This window comes from Pan troglodytes, chromosome 2, assembly GCF_028858775.2.
Source record: "Pan troglodytes isolate AG18354 chromosome 2, NHGRI_mPanTro3-v2.0_pri, whole genome shotgun sequence".
Classification (NCBI taxonomy): domain Eukaryota; kingdom Metazoa; phylum Chordata; class Mammalia; order Primates; family Hominidae; genus Pan; species Pan troglodytes.
Genome location: NC_086015.1, coordinates 177,269,545 through 177,294,756, shown reverse-complemented (window position 1 = coordinate 177,294,756; position 25,212 = coordinate 177,269,545). Strand labels below are relative to the sequence as shown.

The 25,212-nt window shown below is 36.0% G+C and overlaps 1 protein-coding gene and 1 long non-coding RNA gene across 10 annotated transcripts in view; both read right to left on the bottom strand.

The window, feature by feature from the left end:
• The window catches only part of LOC107970842 (uncharacterized), a 71,372-nt gene extending 68,483 nt beyond the window's left edge, over nucleotides 1-2,889 (bottom strand). The window contains exon 1 of the long non-coding RNA XR_001713798.4: nucleotides 2,382-2,889. This is a non-coding gene — a long non-coding RNA (uncharacterized LOC107970842). The remainder of the gene's footprint in view (nucleotides 1-2,381) is intronic.
• The window catches only part of NLGN1 (neuroligin 1), a 905,219-nt gene that overhangs the window by 158,489 nt on the left and 721,518 nt on the right, over nucleotides 1-25,212 (bottom strand). The window lies entirely within an intron of this gene.

The following is a 25,212-nucleotide window of genomic DNA, read 5'->3' as shown; positions in this document are numbered from 1 at the left end:
TTTTAAAAAAGTTTTAAGTTTACTGCCTGAACTTAATTAAACCAGATAATTTAATTTTTTTACCTTCAGCACCACCTTTTCCCTTTTTTTCCCCCATTTTGCAAAGAGCCAAAAATGAGGAAATAAAGATTGATAAGTAAAGCAATATACTCAATATCTTGTAAAAACACCTAGAATTATGCAGCTATGCATAAAGAACTAAATCTTAAGAATAGTAGAAGCTGTTTGTGGTGGCTCACACCTGTAATTCCAGCACTTTGGGAGGCCAAGGCGGGTGGATTATGAGGTCAGGAGATCAAGACCATCCTGGCTAACACGGTGAAACCCCATCTCTACTAAAAATACAAAAAATTAGCCGGGTGTGGTGGCGGGCGCCTGTCGTCCCAGCTATTTGGGAGGCTGAGGCAGGAGAATGGCATGAACCTGGGAGGCGGAGCTTGTAGTGTGCAGAGATGGTGCCACTACACTCCAGCCTCGGTGATGGAGCGACATTCTGTCTCACAAAAAAAAAAAAAAAAAAAAAAAAAAGAATAGTAGAAAGCAGTACTAGTGAATGTAGAGTAAATTATAACAAAATAATTCAATTATATTCTAAATTACAACTAAAATGAAGGCTTGAGAGGGTAAAAACAACATTATTGAAAATAATTTGCATACATTGTGGCAACCAACATTTTTTTCTGATAACTGGAATTGACTTACCAAGAGACCTTAAACATTGGGAACTAAATTTCTATGCCAAATTTCAAATAACTGCTATATATATAGTATGCGGGTACATTCCTTTGAGACCAAACGTGCTATTAAACTATTTATTTACCCCAATGCCAAGTTTTTAACAGTTCATCTAAAACATTATATTAGGGGACTTGAAGCCTCCAAATGTTTGGAATGATGCTTATAGAATAACAAACAGAATTGTTAGAAAATAGTGTCATTTCTAACTTCGAGTCGAATGGATTAGCAGAGCAATTGGAGTGATCAATTTCTTCTATGCTAATGATGTTAACAAGTAGAGTGACACTTTGCCAAATGTTACCAGATAAATGATTTCTAGAACAGTTTAGGCACCATATGTGCAAATAAAGTCTGTTTTTGTTTATTCCCAGAAATCAGGAGCTGGAATAGATAGTAATGCCCCTTTCTACCTAATAAGACCAGAAGTAATGATTTTCCTTTTCAGATTTATGTTTTCCCACATGTAAAACAGATAAAATAATATAGAACTATAGGTATTTTCCCACAAAGACATATCAAAATTAATATGGCTGTCTTGATTCATTATGCATATTTACAGTCTTTTCTTATCCTCAGGCATTAAATGACACATATAATTTCTGGTAGAGCATAAAAATAATCCCTTGATGTCAGAGTTTTTAAAATTGTTTCAATACCATGACCTTATTTGAGATTTCCAACAATCCAGCAAGTTTGCCAAAGTAGATTTTAGTGCTCTCATATAAAAGATGAAAAACTAAGGTTCAGAAGGTTGACATTAGTTCTCCAAGGTCATATGGCTAGTTAATTAGGTAGAGTCTAGACTAAAACCTAGATTAGTGACTTCTAAACCAATCTTTACTATAAAATTATGTCATATCCAATCCTAATATTAGAATTTAAGGTTTAAACAGCCTTAGGAAACCGTGCAGGGGTTGAAATAAATATTTAGACATTTTGCTTGCTGGTATATTCCATTTTCTATTAGATGGAAACACATAGAAACATATTTCAGGAAATATCCAAGAAAATACAGACAGTCCTCAATTTAGGATGGTTCCACTTATGATTTTTCAACTTTGCAATGGTGGTTTCAACTGCGAATGTTAATGGTGAGTGTCCTTATAACCATTCTGTTTTTCACTTTCAGCACGGTAGTCAATAAATTACATGAGATATTCAACACCTTATCATATATATAGGCTTTTTGTTAGATGATTTTGCCTCTGTAGACTAATGTAAGTGTTTTGAACATGCTTAAGATAGGCTAGGCTAAGCTATGTTTGGTAGGTTAGATGTATTAAATGCATTTTCCATTTATGGTATTTTCAACTTATGATGGCATTATTGAAATGCAACCCCATCATTAGTCAAGGAGCATCTGTAACATTTATGGCTGTGTTTCCCAAACTATGTAAATGGAACAAATATTCTGTAAGATAAAAATTAATTACTTTGGGAAACCTGGCATATTAACACCTTTGAATAGTCAAGGTACTGATAAGTGCTGCAATAAAGCTACCTGTTTTTAACATTGTTATGTCTGCAGGCCTACCTGGGCAGACATATTTTCAAATGAAAGAGAGCTAGCTTATTCTTGGTAAATAGAGTTGCTTACCCTGAACCTAATGAACAGAGTCAAGAAAACAATATCTCTTCCTTACCTCTAGTAGAATCTCCTCTTCAGCTTCCTCTTGGTAATCAGGTGGTCTGTGCTAGGCATGCTTTTCTTAAAAAATTATAAATTGGTAAATTTCACTGTCAAAACAATGTTGCTCTGCCCACCCAGTAAGTGTCAATTTTTTCTCCTATATCTTATATGGCTTTGTGACCTCACAATACAATGACCTAAGTCCCAATTTCATAATACTGAAGCGTATCAGTTTAGGGATAGGGTCATGGAAACAGGCTGAAGTATTTATTCAAATGTAGTTATTTCCTACAGTATCTGAAAGTGGGGGTAACAAACACCCAATAGTATGTATTGCTATGTGCCTTTTATTTTCCTGTTCTTAATATTAATGTGAACATTCCACCAATATATCAGATACGTATTTTTGGAACTTACAAACATCTTTTGTAACCTATATCTATTGTATCCTGCTGCAGATGTTCAGAAATTGAGGACTGTTCCAATCTTGCAATTTCAAAATTATTTCCAGAGGAAGCAAAGATCAAAGCCCTCCACAAGCATGCATGGCTTTAAACATATTAGAAGATAAATTAAGCCATGTTCAGGCAGAAAGAAGAAGCGAGAGGTAGAATTTTAAAATTTAATAACAGCGGCCTGCAAATAATAGTCACTTTTTACTTATTGAATCTCAATTTTCAATGCTACAGTAATAATAGTTTCCATTTTATTATTTCACCAGATTTGATCTGGGTCTGAATCTTAAAAATGGCTTTTCCTAAAGGTACTAGCTTAAAATAATAAGGAATTACTTAGTCAAGATAGTTCTTGATCGGTAAATTTTGTCTCACGTACATAGCAGTATATAAAATTCAATTTTTATTTTAGTTAAACTAAGTATCAAATGACCACAGTGACGATTCCAGCACTGGATCCTGTATTCCCTGGTATTCTATTAGGTCATATTTCAACTACTGTAAATATGTAAATTCTGTTACAAAGAAGATCTGGAAATAACCAAATATTCTTTTAAAAGTCAAAACTGTTAGCACTTCAAACCCATTTACTAAAAACTAGAGCGAATAAAAAGGCTTGTTATTTCAAAGATTTATCTGTGTTATTAATAGGAATCATTAACATCTCTCGAGGGTTAGAAAAATATTTGCTTTAAGCCACATATTCTCTAGACAACTACTGCTCCCTTTCGAGCATATTTAACTGTTTACCTTGAAACATGTTACACCTTTATGTCCTCTGCCTATCATTAGGATGTAACCAAAAACAATTCTATTGTATGTTCTAGCTAACTACTTCCAATTTCATTTGTCAAAAAATAAAAACAAATGTTTTTTACCTTATCAGTTTGCTCAGTATTTTCAGACATTTACCTAATAAACTATTTAAAATAAAGATTCTGAGAAATACAACCTCCATGAAATTGCCTCAATAATGGTTAATTTAGGATACCAAATGTCTGATTAAGATGCATTAGAAATCTTAAGAAACAATAATGTTACACGTGGGATGATCAGAATGATAGGTATTATAATAAAGACGTTAGGAAAATGGTTTTAATAATCTCAGAACTTTGGCAGAACACTAAATTGCGGGGTTTTTTTCTATGTCAGAAGTACCTACAATTGTTTCTGAAAAGGAAGCATGAATACCAGACAGGGTGCCAGCTCCTCCAGGAATGCAGTAGAAAGGCACAGCCTTAATCTTTCTTGCATATGCTTCCAAAAATTTGCTGGATATCTGGGAATATGGAATTAGACCTTGGCCTCTGCTTCTACCTGGGCACCCAGCTGTGTCTCCACTGGTCAGGTCACATTTAACTGTGTATGAGAAATTGATCCAGTCCTTACTTTCCTGGTGGCATACGAGAGTTTCCTCAGAATTGCCAGGGTCCACACTATCCAGCTTCAAGTCATTTATCTTGAAGTTGCAGGCTTTTGGGGGGCTATGTAGAAATACCAAGAAGAATCAAGTTTCTCTCACTACTTCACATGCTTCAGCCTCTTCATGTAATGTCATTTTGGGCACCCACCATGAGACTGGTTTCTTAGTCCTTCAGTATAAAGTCTGGAAGGGGACAGTATATCTCATTCAGATTTGGAAAGAAACACAGACTTTTTTTCATCCGTAATGTGTTAAATACAGATATAATTTAAATTATAAAGCTCCCCCAGATGATTTATTTAATGTTTTGGCTAAATAAATTGCTTCATGTACATGAAAGTGTTGAATTGATAACCAAACAAGATGGGTCATGCTGCTTTTCCATTTCTCTCTCAGTTTCACCCTAAGATCTCACAAAAGCGCTGTTGGTTTTTAACCTCACCAATTCCCCGGCAGCCAGTCACTCCTTAATGTTTTGCAAACTGGCTTTCCCATCTGCCATTTTCTAAAATGATCCTTTTGATTCTTTTCTTAATGTTTACTTAAGTCAGTCATTCTCCTATTTCTGTCCTTTAATCGCAACTGTTTCTTTTGGTTTTGTGGGTACAGTAAAATATAATTTGTCTTTTTCCTTCACCTTCAAGATTAAAGCTGAGGAGGAGGAAGACCTTGCCTATGAACTTGTTAACAGTCTAAAATCTTATTAGCAGTGGCTTTAAAGCTTTGTCCAGGTATTAGAGTAACTTATTCAGGTCTGCTTCTAAATCTTAAAAAGGCTCAAGTAAAAAATATGTGTGTGTGTGTGTATGTGTGTGTGTGTGTTTTGTGGGGTGTGGTGGGGGAGAGATAAAGAAAAAGCACACCTTGTTTTGTATGATAAGAAGAAATACTCCATTGTGAGAAAGATAATCTTGCTAATTAAGAAGGGAGTTAGGCAAAGGTTTTATCTTATGGGACTTTCGACAATCTGCCTCCAAAAACTTACTGCTTGTCTTTGGGAAGTGTGCGAGTTTGCTCTTACAGTCAGAGGAATAACTAAGATCTTCAGCTCTTATGGAGAGAAGACCTTCAAGGAAACTAGACAAGGAGCTCTGACCTACCTTGTACTATTTGCGTAACTCGGACTGTCAAAGCCTCTTTCTCATCCTCAACCTCCTTGTCATCATACTGTCTACCCCCTTCCCAACAAAAGCCAAAATTGTATCTGATTTAAAGAACAAAATACCTCCAAAGATTGACTGGCTGGTAACCCTGGCGTTAATTAATACTGAATTTCTTAGACTCCAGACTTACACTGTTGGGAAAAAGAGGAATGGATCCCGAAGGAAAGATTAAATGGGAGGAGTTTTTTCTGAAAGATGATTGGAGATTTAGATGTCAAAGATTAGAAGATATTTTCCAAGTGAGGCTCAAGGCAAGAAAACAGGTTAGGATCTGGAGACTTCTACGAAGGAATGAATGGCATGTGAAGGTTTTAACTTCTTGGCTACTTTTTCTTTGGTTTTACATTTCTCCCCTTCCTACACACTGTAACGTTACTGACCAAATGATCACTCAGAAAAGTCTAATAAGTGCCAAATATCCTTGTGTTTTCACACAAAAATCAAGGAGTGAGGCTAAATGGACATAGAAGGAACAAGAACCAAAAGGCACTATAGAGAGATGATCTATAACTGATCATTTTTAATTTACTGGCAGTAGGTTAGAAGAGGCTGAGGTGGAATCAATGACACTCAAGATTTCACAGCAACTTTGGGGAGGGTGTTGGATTGTCCAGAAATCGTGGATTAGTGGTTAAGCCTAATTTGTCACTGGCCAAAGGACAGAGTGGCCCTAGTAGATCCTTGGGTTACTCGCTTGGTAAACATTCTCCATGGCTCTTTTAATTTGGATGCCCTTTATGTAATCTCTTCCACTCCCTTGGAGAGCACTGAGTCTTATATCTGGGACATACTCAATCATTTGTTGGATTGAATGTCCTTGTTGAGATCATATAAAATAATCTCATTACTGGATAAAGAACAGAATCATTTTGCTGACTCCTGAGGCAGTGACTGAGTCTACCTTGAACACTCTTAAGCCCACGGTGACTAGTCGAGTACCTTGAACTCTGGGAAGTGCTTAGTAAATGTTTATTGATGATTAATCCAAAAGGTTTCAGAAGCTTTACAGGAGGTTATAAACAGACTGAAAAAATCCATAAATCCCTCAAGACAGGGCCAGACTTACAAGAGTATTCAAACTGATTTTTTCTGAAGCAGTCTTAAAAGAAAAGAAACATGAAGGAAAAATTTTCAATATCCTATTAAAAGAAAAGAAACATGAAAGAAAAAATTTCAATATCCTACCTTTCTGAGATGGGTTTGCAAATGCAATCAGGATGTCAAATATTTATGGAAAGGTTTTGGCTATTTTATTTAATCTTCTGAGATGACATTACCCTCAACTGTCTAGTTGTTCTGTAAATATCTTTAGCCTTTAGTAATCAGAAGCATGTGGAGTTCTATACTTCTCCAGGCTGCCAAGTATTATGTTAAAGTGAAAGCAAGTCTTAGAGCAAACTCTCATTTTTATAAAGGTTGATTAGTAAGCAGACACAAATATTCTCATAAATTGTCTCCTTGTATATTCAAGGGAACACACACCTTCTGTCCTCAGAACTCTTGAAGAATAACAACTATGAATGGAAATTCCTTTTCTGTTATATCCAAGGCAGATGAAACAAGGTGAAGCCAGCCAGTGTTTGAGCTGCAGGCCATGAAATGAGACACATGGTACCAAATAGGCATCCAGACTGTGAACACTTTTCTGAAAGTATGAACCTGTTGAGATTTTATATTCTAGTGCCTCATTTAAGAAAGAGCAGTGAAATCAATACAACCTTTCTAGCCATTGACAAATTTTAAACACTTGTCATTTTACCATATAGATTTCTAATATCTTTTGAGCTAATTGGCAAGCTTTCTGGTGTAATTTCACTAATAATATTTGAATAGCTCATGTAGCCACCCTGAAAGGTAGTGTCCTGATTGAGTCCTTCAATGCTAAGGAATAGATTATAGTTTACTTAAACAGACATATATAATCACACACTACACTGTTTATATTAAAGTTTTTTAAAAAGTATATTATCTTCATATAACATAATGGGTGACTTACTTATTATTGCTATTAATATTATCATTATAAGGTTCATTTTCCAAACAAGAAAACTGAAGTTCAGAGAGTTTAATGTAGAAAAAACTTTGTGGCCACCATGTGAATCAGAACTCAGCTCTGGGCTTCTCATCATCCACAATAAAGAGAGAAACATCGTGGTTATGTAGCTTTCTTATGGCTAATAGAAGAACACAGGGAACTAAGGACTATGTGTGAAAACGTTTATACAAATCATTTTGGACAATGTTATGGACAATACACTTATTAATAGAGTAGTGCATACATAAAAAGTCTATTATTGTCAGATAAAATAATAGGTACGTTACTTATTATTGCTATTAATACTATAATTATTAATCTCACTTTCCATGTATTTCGTACATTAGCCTTGGAGAAAGGCAAGGGCATCATAGTATCTGCATGAGGAATTAAAGTGTGTAATGATGCTTTAGGACTTCCGGGTAACCTGGCTTACTAGAGAGATGAAATTTAATAAATAGATAATTGATACATTCATTACACTATTTTTTCTCTTCTCAGGAAAGGGGTATGATGAGTAAGAATCACATGAGGATCTTTCACAGAAAAAAGTTTATATCCCTGTGACAATTTTTTTTATTGTCACTGTGAGTATTTGGCAGGAACTGAATGGCAGACACTGCAGCACACAATTGCTAGCAAGTAGTTTCTGCCATTAACTGAAGAATGATCTACATGCTCTTAACTTTCAGTATAAAAATCAAATTTTAGACCCCACTTTTCATCCTCTTCTCTCATTTCCCTCCCCTTTATACTCTACTCATTCTTCCGTCATTAATGAGTGTAACTCTCCCAATGAACAATTCTGTCCCTTTGCTTTTATTCTTGTTGTCTGCGTCACCTGCTACACCTTTGCCATTTTCTCTCCTGGCCATCATCTCCCAAAAAGTTCATCTGTTTGTGATTTGTGTCTCCTGCATACCATATTGCCTGATATATCATAGGTCCTTAAAACTCTGTGGAGTGAATAAAGGGATGAATGCCTTTATTCCTTTCTTTCATTATATTACACCCAGCCCATTTAGATTCTCGAGGACTTAGAGCTGTCAGGCAAGGAACAAATTTTGTTTTGGAAACTGGACCAAGGTTTGGAGGCATGGGGTGAGGGTGATCTACTATACAGTGATGTTTATTTTTTATTTTTTGAGACGTAATTTCACTCCTGTTACCCAGGCTGGAGTGCAACGGCGCGATCTCGGCTCACTGCAACCTCTGCCTCCCAGGTTCAAGTGACACTCCTGCCTCAGCCTCCCGAGTAGCTGGGATTACAGGTGCCTGCCACCACACCCAGCTAATTTTTTATATTTTTAGTAGAGACGGGGTTTCCTTGTTGGCCAGGCTGGTCTCGAACTCCTGACCTCAGGTGCTCCACCTGCCTTGGCCTCCCAAAGGGCTGGGATTACAGGCGAGGGCCACCATGCCCGGCCTTCTATACAGTGATTTGATCTCAGGATAGTGCTATCTGCTCCCTGCCCTGAAGTTCAGTCTCTTTCCTGGTGTGGTCTGCAGCTGCATTCTGCAAACTAGCAACAGACAGGCTCTTACAGATCCTAATGGTTACAAGAGAAGTTTGGATTCAATGAACAACGTCGTCTTATCAGTAGTAAATGTAAAGATATTGTTCATTTGAAAATTACACATGAACTTTCAGTGACAAATGTGTTAGATCAGAGGGTGAAAAATTATACTTAGGACCCACTGCAACCTCTTTTACTTACATTTAGGTATCTTATTTTATAAGGCACATTAATTACTTTAACTTTGCATGCTTTAAAAAGCATTATTAAATACAAATTTCCCTTCACATATACAATGATAAGGACTTAATTCCCAGCCCTAGGCTTAAAGATAAAGCTATACTGTTTCACTGGCTGGGGTATCCCACTCAGCAGCATAGCTAAAGTCTAGCCAGTACAATTTTGAAAAAGTCAACGCCCTCAAAAAAATCTAACAACCCCATCTTAACCCAAATGTCGTACGTACTTTGACTAATAAATTCACCTTTAGTGAACTTTGAAAAATTCTGAGCTTTTCCTAAAAATAAACATAGATTGTGATTGTAAATTTTTTCAGCTCCACTTCATATGTTTTTCCTACATACTGTAGAATGAATGAATGAGTGTGTGTGTGTGTGTTGTAAACCGGGGGTGGGGGGAGATAGATATAGCAACAGGTGGTGAGTTGAATCACATTTATTCATCTATGCCATACAAAATGAGATTTTTACCTCTTTAAATTATGAGCCAAAAAATTGATCGTTTGGGCCTCAACACTTCTAAGTCTTGAATGTAGAGGATAAAAACTTTCCCTAGCCGACTGATATTTCTGAAACCAAATGAGGGTTTGGTAAGGAGTGGCAAGACAAGGCTTTTATACGCTACTTATCTGCTTGTGTTAGGGCTCTTATCTCCAGATTTGACAACAGGCTAACCATACATGTTTGGACATGTTTTAATTGAAGCTTGTTACCTATAATGTCCAGGTAATGACCCAAACAGATGCAACGTTCTGCTCTCCACAGGACAAGGATGCATTCTGATGAGAAATTTCTCTCTCTAATTTCCTTTGTTTCCCATTTCTATTTTGATTTCCTGGGCCTGCTGTATTTGGCAGGCAGACACATTTTCCAGATGAAGCAGTGAGGAGGGTGATTGATAATCAGGACAGGCTTTATGATGTTCTTTTCGGGTTGCTTTATGCAGCACCATATCTAAAGAACCCAGCCTTCCTGAATGTCCAGGCAGGTGGCTCCTTTATGAAGCCCACTGAAATAGCTTGTCCCAAAATGGACAAGTTACAAGCTACCAACTGAGAAGGTAAAAGCACCCTCACTATGGGTTGTCTAAGGTCAGTCACTTGGACTAAATGTACAAAGATGAGAACTACATGAACTTTGGGGCTGCTTTTAAAATGGGTCAGTAAATAATCACCATTCAATCAGAACAGCAGTAAAGAGACTGGATATATTCAAAGGCAGTAAAATGGAGGCGAAAGCTACTTTCTTTCCATTCAACTGAGCTGTTGTAAGGATCAAGGAAGGATCCAAATGAAAATATTTCAGAAAATGTTAAAATTTAATTCTTATCTATCCCACATATTATCTTTTCTATTATTATTTTACTATTTTTCATGACTCCAGCTGGAGGGAAGCTGGAAGTCAAATTTAAATTATTACACCTTTACAAAGTTATTAGAAATGAATTACCTCTTAAAAATGAATGTGGGATAGGTAGCACTCCTGCTGGCTCTCAGGCTAAGCTTAGTGTGTGAATCTATTTGGTCAAAAAAGACCTTTTGTTTTAGGGGACTAACTATCAAAATTAAAAATTGAGAGTGTTTCCAATAAAAATTTCATATTCCTCTTATGTATTGGAAAATTAGGAGGTTTGGTAGCAATGGTTTCTCATTTAGCATGAAGTCATTCATTCAGTGACTCATTCAACAAATTCTCATTGAGAGATGGGCACTTTTCTACACATTGAGAAAATGATAGAACAAAGTGGCAAAAATCAGCTAGAACTAGCAGGAACCGCTTCTGTACACAGCTTTTTGTACTTTAGTTTTATCATAGCCCCCACCACCCCTATATTATATTCAGACAACCAGGCTCACTATACTAATTTATTTTAACTGCCTTGTCCCTAGAAACATTTGTGTTTGTGATGCCTAGAATATACTTTCAGTGTGCACCCAAATTCTAGAAAGAGACCTTAAATGGACCCAACTTACTGCATTTCAAATAATACATGAAGGATAAAGTTGGGAAGAAAATTGCCAGCTGTTATTACACTCAGCTCAAGCCTCTATTAAGTACCTGCTATGTGTACCTTTTTTGAAGGGTTGGTATTGGAACTGAACCTTGACAGGAGAGGAGTTTCGACAGGAGAGGAGTTTCTACAGCAGGATGCATGGGGAGGGTGACATTTCAGGTGAAGGTAGTATGACCGACACATTTAAGAATGTTGAAGAGACAAGTTTGGCAGGAATATGGGAAGAAGGAGGGAGTATTACTATTTCAGAGCCCTACACCTGATGCAAAAAATGCAGGGGCTATTGTTACTATGTCAAAAGAATTAGCTGTTACGAGTAAAAAATCTGCCAGAAAATAACAACAGGATAACATAGAATCAAGTGGTTTTAAAATATTATGTCCTTATAATGCTTAAATAATAGAAAATAACCACACACTTGGATCACATGGTTCCACTCTACTAGTAAAGGTTGAAAGGGGAGGAATACAGATAATTTAGAAGTTTTTAAATATCTACATTACTTGATCTTATCAAACTACCACACACTTGGGCATGATTAAACTGTTTAGATAAGATTTCTCACACAGTATTCCAAGATATTAAGCTTGATGAGTCATGATGGTAAAAATATTTATTAAGCCTCAGCTTCAGTCTAGGAAACATTTTTAGCTTCTTTTGGTGTCAAACATAACCTATAAAATCATATTGTCCCCATGACATTTTTGGAAAGAATGGTGAGATATACCCTATTGTGCAAGTGTATAAACTGTATCTAACTATCTATCTTACCAATAGAGTTTAGAGCAATAGTTAAGAAGTTAGCATGCCATGCTAGCACATGACATTTTGTAGTTCAGAAAAAAAGCTTCTAATGTCTTTGGGAGCCAAGAAATCTCCTCTTCATTAACATCAAATTTATTTATTTATTTTTAATCAGTATTGTGTAAATACCATGTATCTGGTGCTAGATTAAGTACATGGAAAAGGCAGCTTAGAAAAATCACAGCAGTTGTCCTCCAGTAGTTCGTGATTTTCAAGGGTCTAGTTTTCCAATATGGCATTTGCACAGGTTTAAGGAAAGGCACAGTATCTTATTTTATATTCTCTTCTCAGTCCCAGGTTAAGGCAAGTTTTCATATGGAGAGTGAATTGACTCCTAAACCATATTAACAATAATGATGGGAACAATTAACTGAGGAAGAATTTATTACCACACATGGTATCCTAACAATTAAGTTACATAAATATTTAACCTTACTCTCTGCAGTGCACTTGGTTGGAAGGAATATACAGAAATAATAAAAGTCACATCCATTCAACACTTGGATCATCTGTACCTGTCACTCCTCTAGACACTTCATGGACATTATAATTTTTAAACTATGACCCAGGTCTGTCAGGTTGCAAAGTATATTTTCTTTCCTCTACACTATGGTCTGGTGCTTGCCCTCAGTGAACTCATAAATCTAATGGGAGAGACAGGGCTACCACACATAAAGCAATAAGAAAATAAACAGAAACTAGTTCTGTGGCCTTGATTTTAAAGCCCAAACAAACAAACAAAGAAACAAAGAAACAGTGACAATACAGCAAATCCAGTTCAAGAAAGGGAAAGGTGAAGGCTCTAGTGGCAGTGACAGAGTATAAGGCGGCTTCTTTCCAGCATCATGCCTGGGTGAACACCGATTTGCCTCCACTCCTTCTCAATGTGTGACCTTGCACTCAGATGCTCATTTCTTCATCTGCAACATGACAATATTACTTACTGCACTGTGAGACTAAAAGTTAGATGTAAAAGGTCTTGCATGATGTCTGCCCTAAAGTAGAAGCTCTGTGTTGTTAAAGTTAACAGCTATTTTCTTCTTTTTATGATTTAACCGCATAGTAGTTTCTGACAAAGTGACTGACGACTACTCTCTGGAAATATTCCTCACTCCCTGTGGCCTGGGATGCTACAGTCTTAAAAGTTTTCTTCCTATCTCTTGAATACTCTTGGTTTCTTTTGGGACTCAGTGCCAAGTTTTATCTGCTTCTTTTATCACCGTATACTTTCTCTGTATACAATCTCATGTACAACCATGACATGCGCATGTATATTCTGCCAACTCACTAGGCAATATTTCAGACTTTGACCTCTCTTTGAGTTCCGAACTGGAATATGCAGCAGCCTATTCAATATCTCCATTTGACCATCTTACCAGCATCCTAAGAAGAGTATGTCCACACCTGAACTCCCTGTATCACACACCTCCCCCACCTAAACTCCTTCTCCTTTACTTCCCTCTAGCTTTGTAAACGGCACCACCATCTGGCTAGTTGTTCAGCCCACACATCTAGGGATCATTTTTGATAATCTTCACCTCCTTGTGCTCATATACAGTCAATCATGAAATCTTTTTATGACTTCCTCTTAAATATATTTAAAATCAAACCTCAACTTTTTATCTTCCCCTGCTGCAACCTAGTGTAAGCCAATATGGCCTATAGGCTAAAATATTAAATGAGTCTTACTTTCTTTTTCTTCACCTAGATCATCCTACACAGAGTCATCAAAAAGTCTTTTCAAATCTGAAAATCTATTAAGATCATATCTAAACTTTAAGCCTTTTCATTGCTCTTAGAATGGCTTTTCATTGCTCTTAGAATACAAATAAAAAACCTCAACCTTTGCCTAAAATGCTACCTTATAATCTGGCACTTGAATATTCCTCCAACTCCATCTCATGCCATTCTCCATGCACTCTCAATATTCTCCAGCTAGACTAGCATTTTTTACATTCTTCAAGTGTCCCAAGCCTGCACCTGAGTCAGGCTCTTTCAATCTGCTGGCCCTTGTAATGTTGCCTGGTCAGTTCACAGTCAAATTTCAAGTGTTAGCTTAAACTTTCTCAGAAAAGATTCCAGGAACCTCCGTGCTAAATTTGGTCCTTCTGTTACATGCTCCCATAAAATTCTGTGTTTCTTCATCCCAGCATTTAGCTCATTCATAATATACATACATATTTTATATACGTGTGTAATATATGTATATACACATATACGTATAAATATATAAGTATATACTATAAGTGTATACTTATATATGTATATACACATATACGTATATATAAGTATGTACTTATATATACGTATATGTGTATACGTATATATGTATATATGTGTATACGTATATATACTATATATGTGTATACGTATATATACGTATATATGTATATGTATATAAGTATATAAGTACATATGTATATATACTTATATATATACATATATGTGTATATACATAATCTATAGTATATTTGTTTCATTTTAATCTCTCCCATAGAACAGGGACTATGGTGATTTTATTTATCAGTGCCAATGTATACCCATAAATTAGTACAAGGCTTGTACGAAACAGGTGCTCAAGAAATATCTTTGAATGGAGGAATATTCAGTGGATTTATGTTCAATAAATGGTAGCTATTAACAGAGCAGTAACAATGATACCAGTGACAATGTATAGTAGTCAGCTTGAGCTGTCATAGCAAACACCATAGACTGGGTAGCTTAAACAACAAAAATTATTTTCACACAGTTCTAGAGGCTGGGAAGTTTAAGATTAAAATGCCGGACATTTGGTTCCTTCTGAGGTCTCTCTTTCTGGCTTGTAGATAGGAACATTCTCACAGAAAGGGATCTCTCTTTCTTCCCCTTCTTAAAAGGCCACCATCCTACTAGAGTAAGGCCCCGCCCTTATGACCCCATTTAATCTTAATTATCTCCTAAAGACCCTGCCTCTAGATACAGTCACACTGGAGGTTAGGGCTTCAACATACATATTTGAGAGAACACAATTCAGACCACAGCACAATGGTTTATGATGATATACAAGACTTGAAATGCATCAACATATCTGGAGGAACAGGCAGTTGAAGTACATAGGATATATTAATACGAGGTTCTAAAAGCTGAACAGATGTGTTGATTAGTGAAGGAAGCCTTAGAAATAACTGCAGATTCTTGAGCTTTAAAGCATGACCACTACAGTTTCACAGGAAGATTAATATGGCACCTATGGGCAGAATAGATTAAATGGGTGCCGGTTATGATATTCACCAGTGTCTGAGGCATGGAAGCAAGAGCTTCAGTAATGGAAGCAGGAATACATGAAAGGGAGTAATCATTCTAAGAGACTTCCACAGAAAGATAATACACTATGACTGCTTGCAAGAAAAAAATATGTATTTATGACCCTATGAAGCAAGAGGATAGAAAGAATTCTATGAGAATGGGGGACGGTGAAGGGAATGTTTCCAAACCAGGGAAGAAACCCCAAGGCAGAAATGTAAACAAAACAAAAGGTAAACAAAACAACAACAAAAACAGCCTCTTGACTACAGACTCAACATTGATTAACTCCCAGGCAGAAATCTTTGACAACCACAGACGATGCATGGGCTCTCGGCTGTCTCTTTTGTAATTCACCAGCAACAAATCCCAATGTTCTGCTACTCTGGTGGCCATTAATTTTTCTGCCTTTGTCACTGGTTTTCATCTCCAAAACCTGCGTGCAAATGGCTCTCTGCTCTTTGCTTTGGGATTCTCAATTATGAATCTTGATGAGTTGGAGTCTATACCAGAAATCTCGTGGTAGGTAAATTTACCTTAAATTAAGCATCCATGGTTTCACATTTCACTTGTCTTCTACCTAAATGCATAACTGATAGCATTTGACATCCTCTTCTTGGTGGTTCCAAGATATGTTCATATATCAGCTGATATTTGCATATATGCTTGCTATCTTAAAAAAGCTTTCTCCTTGTCTCATTTTAAAGAGGAAATTTTTCTTTGTTAATTTATTTATTATTACATTTTATTTTTATTAACAAATAGCATGCTGCTGAAACAAATTGACTTTGTACATGTCTGACAACCAAAAACACCGGCATAGATAGGTATAGTGGATCTAAGAATGAGAAAAAAAATCCATCTTCTCTCTGTAATTAAAAACCCATAAATTAAGCAAGGGTAGGAAATGATTTCCCATGTGAGGGAAAAACCAGAGCAAATGATCTTTTCTTTGAGAGGTCTAGCTCTGGGCTTTGGCTTAAAAACAACGTCATTGTTAAATCTGAAGGGCAAATTTGCCACATGATGATCATGGGGCTGCGTAAATTGCATTTTTTCCTTCTCCCTGAAGAGGTTATTACAGAACAAGAATTATTTTGAAAATGTCATCAGAGAGGTGGAAAAAAATAATCTCCCCCTCTAGGTAGAAGATAATAAAAGACTAAGGGATCCTGGTGGATTTTCAGCTAGCAGAGGACATAACCTGTCTTTCAGTTAAAGCAAGAAAATGTGCAGCAATGTTACAGTTCCTTTGTATGACCCTGCCATTTTTATTTTATGGTTATTAAGCCTTTCCTTCATGCTCAGCCTCTTAGATAACATGCAGAAAACCAGTCTTCCAAATGGGTTAAAACTTTATGTGAAAAAATGTTGATGTCAAAGAGGTTACCTGCTATACGGGGGAAAATAATGAGATGCGGATGGCATTGAACAACTTACTATGTTTTTACAGAGATCGAAAATGGGCAATATGACTGGGCTTGGGAAATACGTTTACTCATTTTTCCGATTATCTATTTTTATAAAAACTCTACAGGGTATGTTAAGACAGTATGACTGAAAGCCAGTCCAAAGGAGAAGGAATTTCAAAGAGCAGAAAGAGAAGTCTTTACTTAGGAAAGACGGAAAAATTTTCCACATATATGAAGTAAAAGAATAGATGGAGGAGAGCGTGGGTGTAAATTAGAGGCAGAAAAGTCTGCTTGATTTACAGAAGAAAATGACAAGTGCAAGAATAGTGAGTTCAGTTTCTCATATTTATATGCTCATGTAGGCTCAGCTCTACAAAGTAAAGAAATTAGAAACATATGTTCTGGTAGTATATTCTAGTTTATGATTTTGTCCCCATAAAATCCTATGTAAGTTAAATGATGAACGCTTTAATATATGGGTATATAGTTCTCATTGTGTAAGCTCCCGGAGGTATAAGAACTTGAAAGTTAAAACTTATTGTTTATTTTTTGATAAAAAATTCATTGATGAGAACTGGATATTCAAGCATCCAGAAGTGAATCTATTCCAAATGAAATTGTATGCCCATAGCTATGGAGCAAATATTATTTTTCTTATTTTCCTGTGCTGGAAGTCTAGTTTAGAACTAATTTCTAAGGCTACTTGAAGCCCAAGCCAGAATTGCTGATTACATTAGCTAATTTCATATACTTGCCAACTTGTCTAGAATACAAATGTGGACCCAGTGTGACAATGTTGCCCTGTGCTTTACACACAGCATTTTTACACAAAGCACAGGTCACCCTATTGGGTGGAAATGTGTCTGGTCAGTAATCTCAAAATAAAATGCTGCTGTAGACAATAATATTCCTAGTCACATTCATTCCACTTAGGATCTATGGACAGAGTGGAGGTCAAGTAGAGTTGAAAAGGTCAAGTGGCTCTCAGACAGAACTTGCTGCTTTTGTTCTTTCAAATGCTGTCACTAGTTACCAGTCCAAAGCAGCAGAAATAATGAGCATATGTGCTTGGCCTGAACTCTCAATGTATTACCAACTGTAGGGCACACACAAGGCTACCCAGTTGACTCTAAAGGTATTATTCAAGTTGAACTTGAATTTCCCTTGCTCTAAGGTAATTCCTGGCACATAACTTACAGAACTTTGAAAGCTGCAGACTACTAGCTTACTGGAGTGAATGGCTAACATAACAAGGCCTATTGTTCTGCAGATACAGATATATTGAGGGTCAAATAACAGTGCTGGGCCTCCTTATAGCAAGAGTCAGGAATATAGCCAGTAGAGTCGTGAGCAGTGAAGCCTGGATTCAAAGTCAATTATGTTTGAGTTCCAAGGCTTTTAAGTTGTGATAACTTGGCCAAGAAACTACCTTTTTGAGGTTTAAACTTTACCTTTTGGGAGCATGACTCTCCTCTGTCAATTAAATCTCCATACTGCTGAGAGAGAGAGAGAAAGAGATATTTTTCTATAACTCAAATATGACCACGTCATATCTTGTGAGATCTCCAGTTGTTTCTTAATGCCATAGGGTTAAATTCAAACTCTTTAAGAAGTCAAAGTGGGTCACTGGTAAATATTTTTTATGAGTCAAATTAATAAATGAATTTATGAGATGACCAGGTGGAACCAGTAATAAATTAGTACTTTTTATTTATTTATTTATTTTTGAGACAGAGTCTTGCTCTGTCACCCAGGCTGGGGTGCAGTGGCATGATCTCGGCTCACTGCAACCTCTGCCTCCTGGGTTCAAGTGATTCTCCTGCCTCAGCCTCCCAAGTAGGTGGGAGTACAGGCATGCACCACCATGTCCAGCTAATTTTTTTTTTTTTATTTATAGTAGAGATATTTATAGTAGAGATGGGGCTTTGCCATGTTGGCCAGGCTGATCTCAAACTCCTGACCTTGTGATGTGCCTGCCTCGGCCTCCCAAAGTGCTGGGATTACAGGCGTGAGCCACCACGCCTGGCCATAAGTCAGTACTTTTTTTCAATCCTTGCTATGTACTTGATGCCATGTAAATTGCTTCACATCATCTCATTTAACCCTTAAAACAACCTTACATTTATTTCTGATTTTATTTCAAGCTCTATATTTTTGTGATATTTGGATGTTTGTCAATGTTTGCTATTTTTAATGTCAATGGACATTTTGTGAGGTATTTAAGCATCTATATCAGTGGTTTTCAAACTGTGAATAGCAGTATTTAATAAAATATAGCTATTATTTAAAAAGAAGCTTAGCACTCCTCTTAAAAACAAAGATAAATAAATATCTTTACTACAGGAACTTTCTGGTCTTTAATATAAGTCACTGCACCATGAGTATATAAGGGAAAATAAGGTAGAATTTTATTATGTGACAAAGGAATTTCTTTGGGTTGAACACATATTAAGATGTACTAGTATTCTACAAAAGAGAGTTGGGAAATTCTGATCGAGGTAAATCTTAAAGTGATGGGTCCCAGGCAAATATTCCCAGAGCACTTTCTAAGTTAAGAAGCTAGTTTAGCTTCTAAGTAAGTTGTATAGTAATACTGTAGTCATTCCAGGGAGAAACTCTTGTTTTGAAGCAGTTTTAAAGACTCTAACAATAGCATGTGTTATAGAATAGACAACCCCAGTGTAAGTCCATAGAATGATTAGGCATATGAAACAGCTTTCCTATATCCATGTGAAATGAAACTATTTAGCCAGTCTAATAGGTTGGCACAAAATTTTAAGACAAGGGGGATTTAAAAATAAATTCTAAAAAATCCAAGCTATGAGATACTTTGAAGTGGTTAAAAAGAGTGAGATAAACCTATGCATAATGTAGAAGATGTTGTCTGCATCAAATAATTAAGTGAAAGAGAAACAAATTGTAGAAAATACATTACATATAAAGAGTTTATTTATCATGTTAAGAAACATGTACATTTAGAAATGCATAGAAGTGAGTCTGGAAATTCACATACAAAACTCTAATGGTAGCTTCTGAAAGGATGAATCATGGGATGATGTGCTGTGGGTAAAAGAAGGCATTCAATTTTTACTCTACTAACCTTACTATTATTTGAGATTTCAATAAAAAACATGTATTACTTTTACAATAATTTTATTTTAATTTAACCACACATGTTCTAAGCATGAAGAAAAAAGCATATTCCACTGACTTTTTTTTTCTATGTCCTCTGCCTTAGCTAGAGATAGAATACCAATTATTATTGCCTTTCTAGAAGATTATAGAGAAGAATATTGAGATTACATACGGTCTTTTACTATATAACATGAAGAATGTCAGGCAGTGCCCACATTCAGTTATGTAATCTGTCCAAGTCAAGGGTGCAACAGGAAAAACCATACTATGACCTTTAGTATGTAATACAAAGCCACCAATTTCCTAATTTGCATTCTACTTGGATGTAACATCTCCTCTCCGGATCATTCCAAATGCTTCGATTTTCTTATATCTCTTTTAGATCATGAAGGTAGGCACATGCTAGAAACCTCCTTCTTCCTACTCCTGAAATCACCCCATATGTACTTGCTGAACATCTAAGAATCCTTCAAGAATAACTTCAGAATTTTATTCTTTGGTGAGATGTTTCCTCACTAGCTCCTTCTCTACCACAAGTGAATACATTATGCTTAAAAAATTTTAAATCTTAACATTTATTGCAACATGTTGAAATTGTTATATAACCTTAGTTTTTATCACTACATTAGGTACTCACAGAAACATATCTTCTTATTATTATTTGTTTTAATTCTCAGAGTCTGCAACAAACAGGCTTTGGAAATTAATTCCAAATTAAGTGTTCCAAAAATGAATGGCTTGGGTCATGGAGTTAAGATGCTACATGCAAGATATTAGAGTAAGCTCTCTGAGAGCTCTGACGCTGAAGCAGGCATAGATGCTTCCACTAGATAAACAGGTGAAATACATACAAATAAATATAATACGAATAAGAAGAAAGTGATTAGGGTCATGAGAAGAATTTAGAGAAAATGCTTGCTGCCCATTCCACTTAAAAAATCCCTGAGCAGTTGTAAATGGCAATGGCTCAAACAATTTATGAATTTTGAATATAGAAAATAAAAATAAGAGAGAAAAATGACTGGTTTCTAAAGTAGATGAAAAATCAACAACAAATAACTACTAATGGCATGGCCTTCATTAACAGAGAGAAAAAACAAAACAAACTCCTGGTGAGCACATTTATTTCCTGCATATGGAATTTCTTTGTTCTCTTTGAAGCCAGATTAGTTCAGATCCTGAAATAGAGTATTAGACTTGAGTGTCTGTTAAGATTGTATGTTAAATAAAGGGCATTTTTTAATGGGCCATACAAAATAAAACCTGCTCTATGAAAATGATAGTGATAGAGTTTCCTTCTAATCTTTGGTTAAATCAATCAACTTTTCATGGATTTCAGAGCTTTCCAGCTGATAGGCAGCAACACAATGGTGTGTTGCAAAGAGGTTTCAGGTGTGTTAGATATGGACCTCTTGCCACTCTCATGGCCATTCCTCACCAGCCATAAGCAGGCTGGTTCATTTATCCCAGTGATTTTTCTTCCTTTTTTTTTTTTTTCCTCTATTGCCCAGGCTGGAGTTCAGTAGCGTGATCTCGGCTCACTGCCAACTCCGCCTCCCGGGTTCACGCCATTCTCCTGCCTCAGCCTCCCGAGTAGCTGGGACTACAGGCGCCCGCCACTGCACCCGGCTAATTTTTTTTTTTGTATTTTTTAGTAGAGACGAGGTTTCACCGTGTTAGCCAGGATGGTCTCGATCTCCTGACCTAGTGATCCACCCGCCTCGGCCTCCCAAAGTGCTGGGATTACAGGCTTGAGCTACCGCGCCCGGCCTATCCCAGTGATTTTTCTTTGTGTGCTGTGATATATATTATATATATAAAACAACTCAAGAAACATTGATCTACTCTCATTTGAAATCTTCATTCTTTCACATGAACCAGTTTTTTTTTTTTTGATAGATGCCTATTACAGACATAATGTAACTGAAGGGAATGATAGCAAAACAAAATAGGCTATAAAGTTAAAAATATTAAATATCATTGAAAATTCAAGATTATCTGTACCCCTGAAGAAGGCATTTAACCTTTTTTACTTTTAGTGTGCTTGTGCATAAAATGAATAAAATAATATCTGTCACGCCAACTTTTAAATGACTGTTACAAATATAAAATAAAATAATGGATGTACAATGCTTTGAACCCTATGTATTATTAAATTATGAGACTGTCAACTCCAGTATATACTTTCCATTCACGGGATAGAAATCTTTTTTCATATATCATTTTATTAATTATTCTAAGAAATGAGAAGATAGAATAAGTAAAACTCATTCAGAACTGAAATGAAATTTAACTGAAATATGGCTCATATGCCTTCTATTTCAATTGCCATTATCTAAGAATATTTAAATTCTACATTCGCACTGAGTTAATATTGAAATTCATGATCAACATTCATCTTTGTGGTATGTGAGTATGTATACAGTTTCCAAATGCTATCTTAGTCTGTGAGTTCTAAAAATCTTACATGTTGGGCGGGCATGGTGACTCATGCCTGTATTCCCAGCACTTCGGAAGGCCAAGGCAGGCAGATCACTTCAGGCCAGAAATTTGAGACTAGCCGGGACAACATAGTGAAATCCTGTCTCTACAAAAAATATAAATATTAGCCAGGCATGGTGGCACATACTTGTAATCCCAGCTACTCAGGAGGATGAGATATGAGAATCCCTTGAACCTGCAAGGTGGAGGTTGTAGTGAGCTGAAATCATGCCAGTGCATTACAGCCTGGGCTATAGAGCGAGACTGTCTCAAAAAACAACAACAACAAAAAAAAAAAAAAAAAAAAAAAAAACCAGAAAAAAACTTACATGTCACAATTCACAATGCAGCATATAGAACTTGTGTTCATAAATGTAAGATGATAGTGATGTTGATGACGAGTGGTGTTGATGGTGGTGGTGTACAGCAATGAGAATGGTGATAATAATAATATCTTATATTTGACCTAAACATACTTTTCAAAGCCTTTATATTGTCTATTTCAGTATTTATAAAAGTGTATTAAACAAATTCCATGGAGGCTATGGGATTTGGGAATTGAATGGTTACTAACTTTCTTGTTGTAATGGACTTCCCAGTGTTTTAATATTCTCAGAGTTTTTACTAGGAAATTTTAGATGGTACAAGGCAATATGCACAATTCACTATGGGAACATTTTTAACTGTTAAATGGAATATATTTTGGGATGCCCTCATCTAATGTAGAGACATATAGAACCTTAGTGCTTGAGGTGACCACAGTCACATGTCATGTACTTCAACATCTTCATTGAGCAAATAAAGCATTAAAGCTCAGAGGAGTTAAATGACATTTTTTGAGGCTACCCAGAAAATTAGTGATAGAGGATAAATTATAGTCCAACCTTTTAAACGCTAGAGCTTTGTCTTTGTTATTGTGACATCTGGATGTAAGAGTATCCCCAGGCTCCGTTTATCTCTACATAGTCTTTTGGATAACTAACACGCTCTCCCTTGTCACCTCTTCCCAGCCTCATTTGTACCTTTTATTTCTGGGTCGGGATTCCAAAGTTATCTCCATGACCCCAACATTCTCTGGATGGAAGGACCTCTCCATGAATCAGTTATCTTAACGTGGATTCTGTAATGGTGGTTTTATATATCTGTGTAACACATGACAAAAATAATATCTAGAGGTAAGATTTGCTTAGGGTAATGCAAAAGTCAGTGACATGGAGAACCAGGGATAGAACCTAAATAACAGCTGAGATCTAATCTTGTTTTTCCATGTTTCAATTTTTAGAATAATAGTGGCTATTATATATTGTGCTTAAGTATCAGTCATTATGCGTAACTAAGCCCTGTAGTTCTCTCATTTAATCTCATTGGAAAATGAGTAAACTCCAGTTGATCAAATCACTTTCCAAAGTCATAGGGATAACCAGCAGCTGTACAAAATTTGAACCCAAATCTAACTTCAATGTACTGAGTCACTGACCATTCTCTACTTACTTTCATTTTTAATTTGAAAGTACAAAAATCAAAATATAATTAATTTTGAAAGAGACCGTCCACAATCCCAGGACCATTTTAGATGTCAGCATAGTCAACAGTCCTTTGTTAACCAGGCAGTAAAGATATGTCTATCAAAGTTTGGAAAATCTAGATTCTGATCCAATTGCTGCTCCTTATTGGCTATATACTCTTAAGCAAATTACTCTGTAACTCAATTTTCTTGCCTTTAATAGATACCTGCTATTTTGTAGGACAATTTTGAGATTAAGGAATTTGGAAAGTCAGAGATTCCTGATACTTGGAAGAGCCTAGTCTCTTCCTAGTATTGTTAGGAACCTTCGAATTGGGGTAAAAATGAACATTATAAAGAAAGATGCATTTTCTGGGTACATCTATGAGGTGGAAAAGTATAACACCTTACGGATAATGTATAAGTGCATGTAAACTATGCAGCGTTAGATAAAATATGACAAACATCACTAGAAGTTATGCGAGCAAAATCAGATTTAACAAAATTGTAATTTAAAAGGAAACATACTGAAAAAAGAGAAAAGATGGCTACCTTTTTGTTGTATTTGAAAGATTAATAATTTTTGTGACTTGATTGGGTTGAGACTTAAAGCCTCATTGAGTAAGGCATCAGATAAATTGGTATGACGCATCCATTTTACAATATTTAGAGCACTTCTGGGAGTTTTGAAATTGTTTATATGCCATTTTAAAATTGGGGATTATCCATAATGAGAGAGATCATTTTTACAGCTTCACTCACATTACTGGGGGCTGTAAGTTGATATTCATAGGTTAGTATTTTAATGAATTACATAAAATCTTCCCTTAATGTTTATAAAATATGTTTGCTACTGCAATTTGCACGCCTAAATACTTCTAGTGCCATTAAAGCCACGTGGGTGAAAACAGCCAGCATCACATGGCATAAAAACTAAAGCCTGTGCAGGCATGGCACTGAAAAATTAAGGCCAATACTTCAGCCTAGATAAGGATGAGGAAATATATTTCTGTCACACAAGAGGAGTTCTATTTAACATATGTTGGACAGTCCTAGCTAATTTTTGTACCACTTAATCTAAAAATAGAGGAGGGGAAAATAAAGTTAGAGAAGAGAGCATCTGGTAAAATAAATTATCTTTATTAGAGTGGTTCCTACTACTGCTGTGGGGTAGTTAAGTTCTATCAGTTCTACTGTTATCAATCCTGATTTCCAAAGATTTCCGTCGTAACTATAAAAAGAGCTGATATAGACTCTTCCAATTGTCAGCCTTGAACATTTCAGTTGATTCACCTACGTACAGTTAGTGATAAATAAAAACTTGACAAGGAACTAATCAAAATATCAGAAATAATAAAGTGTTATTAATTTTCTAAATGT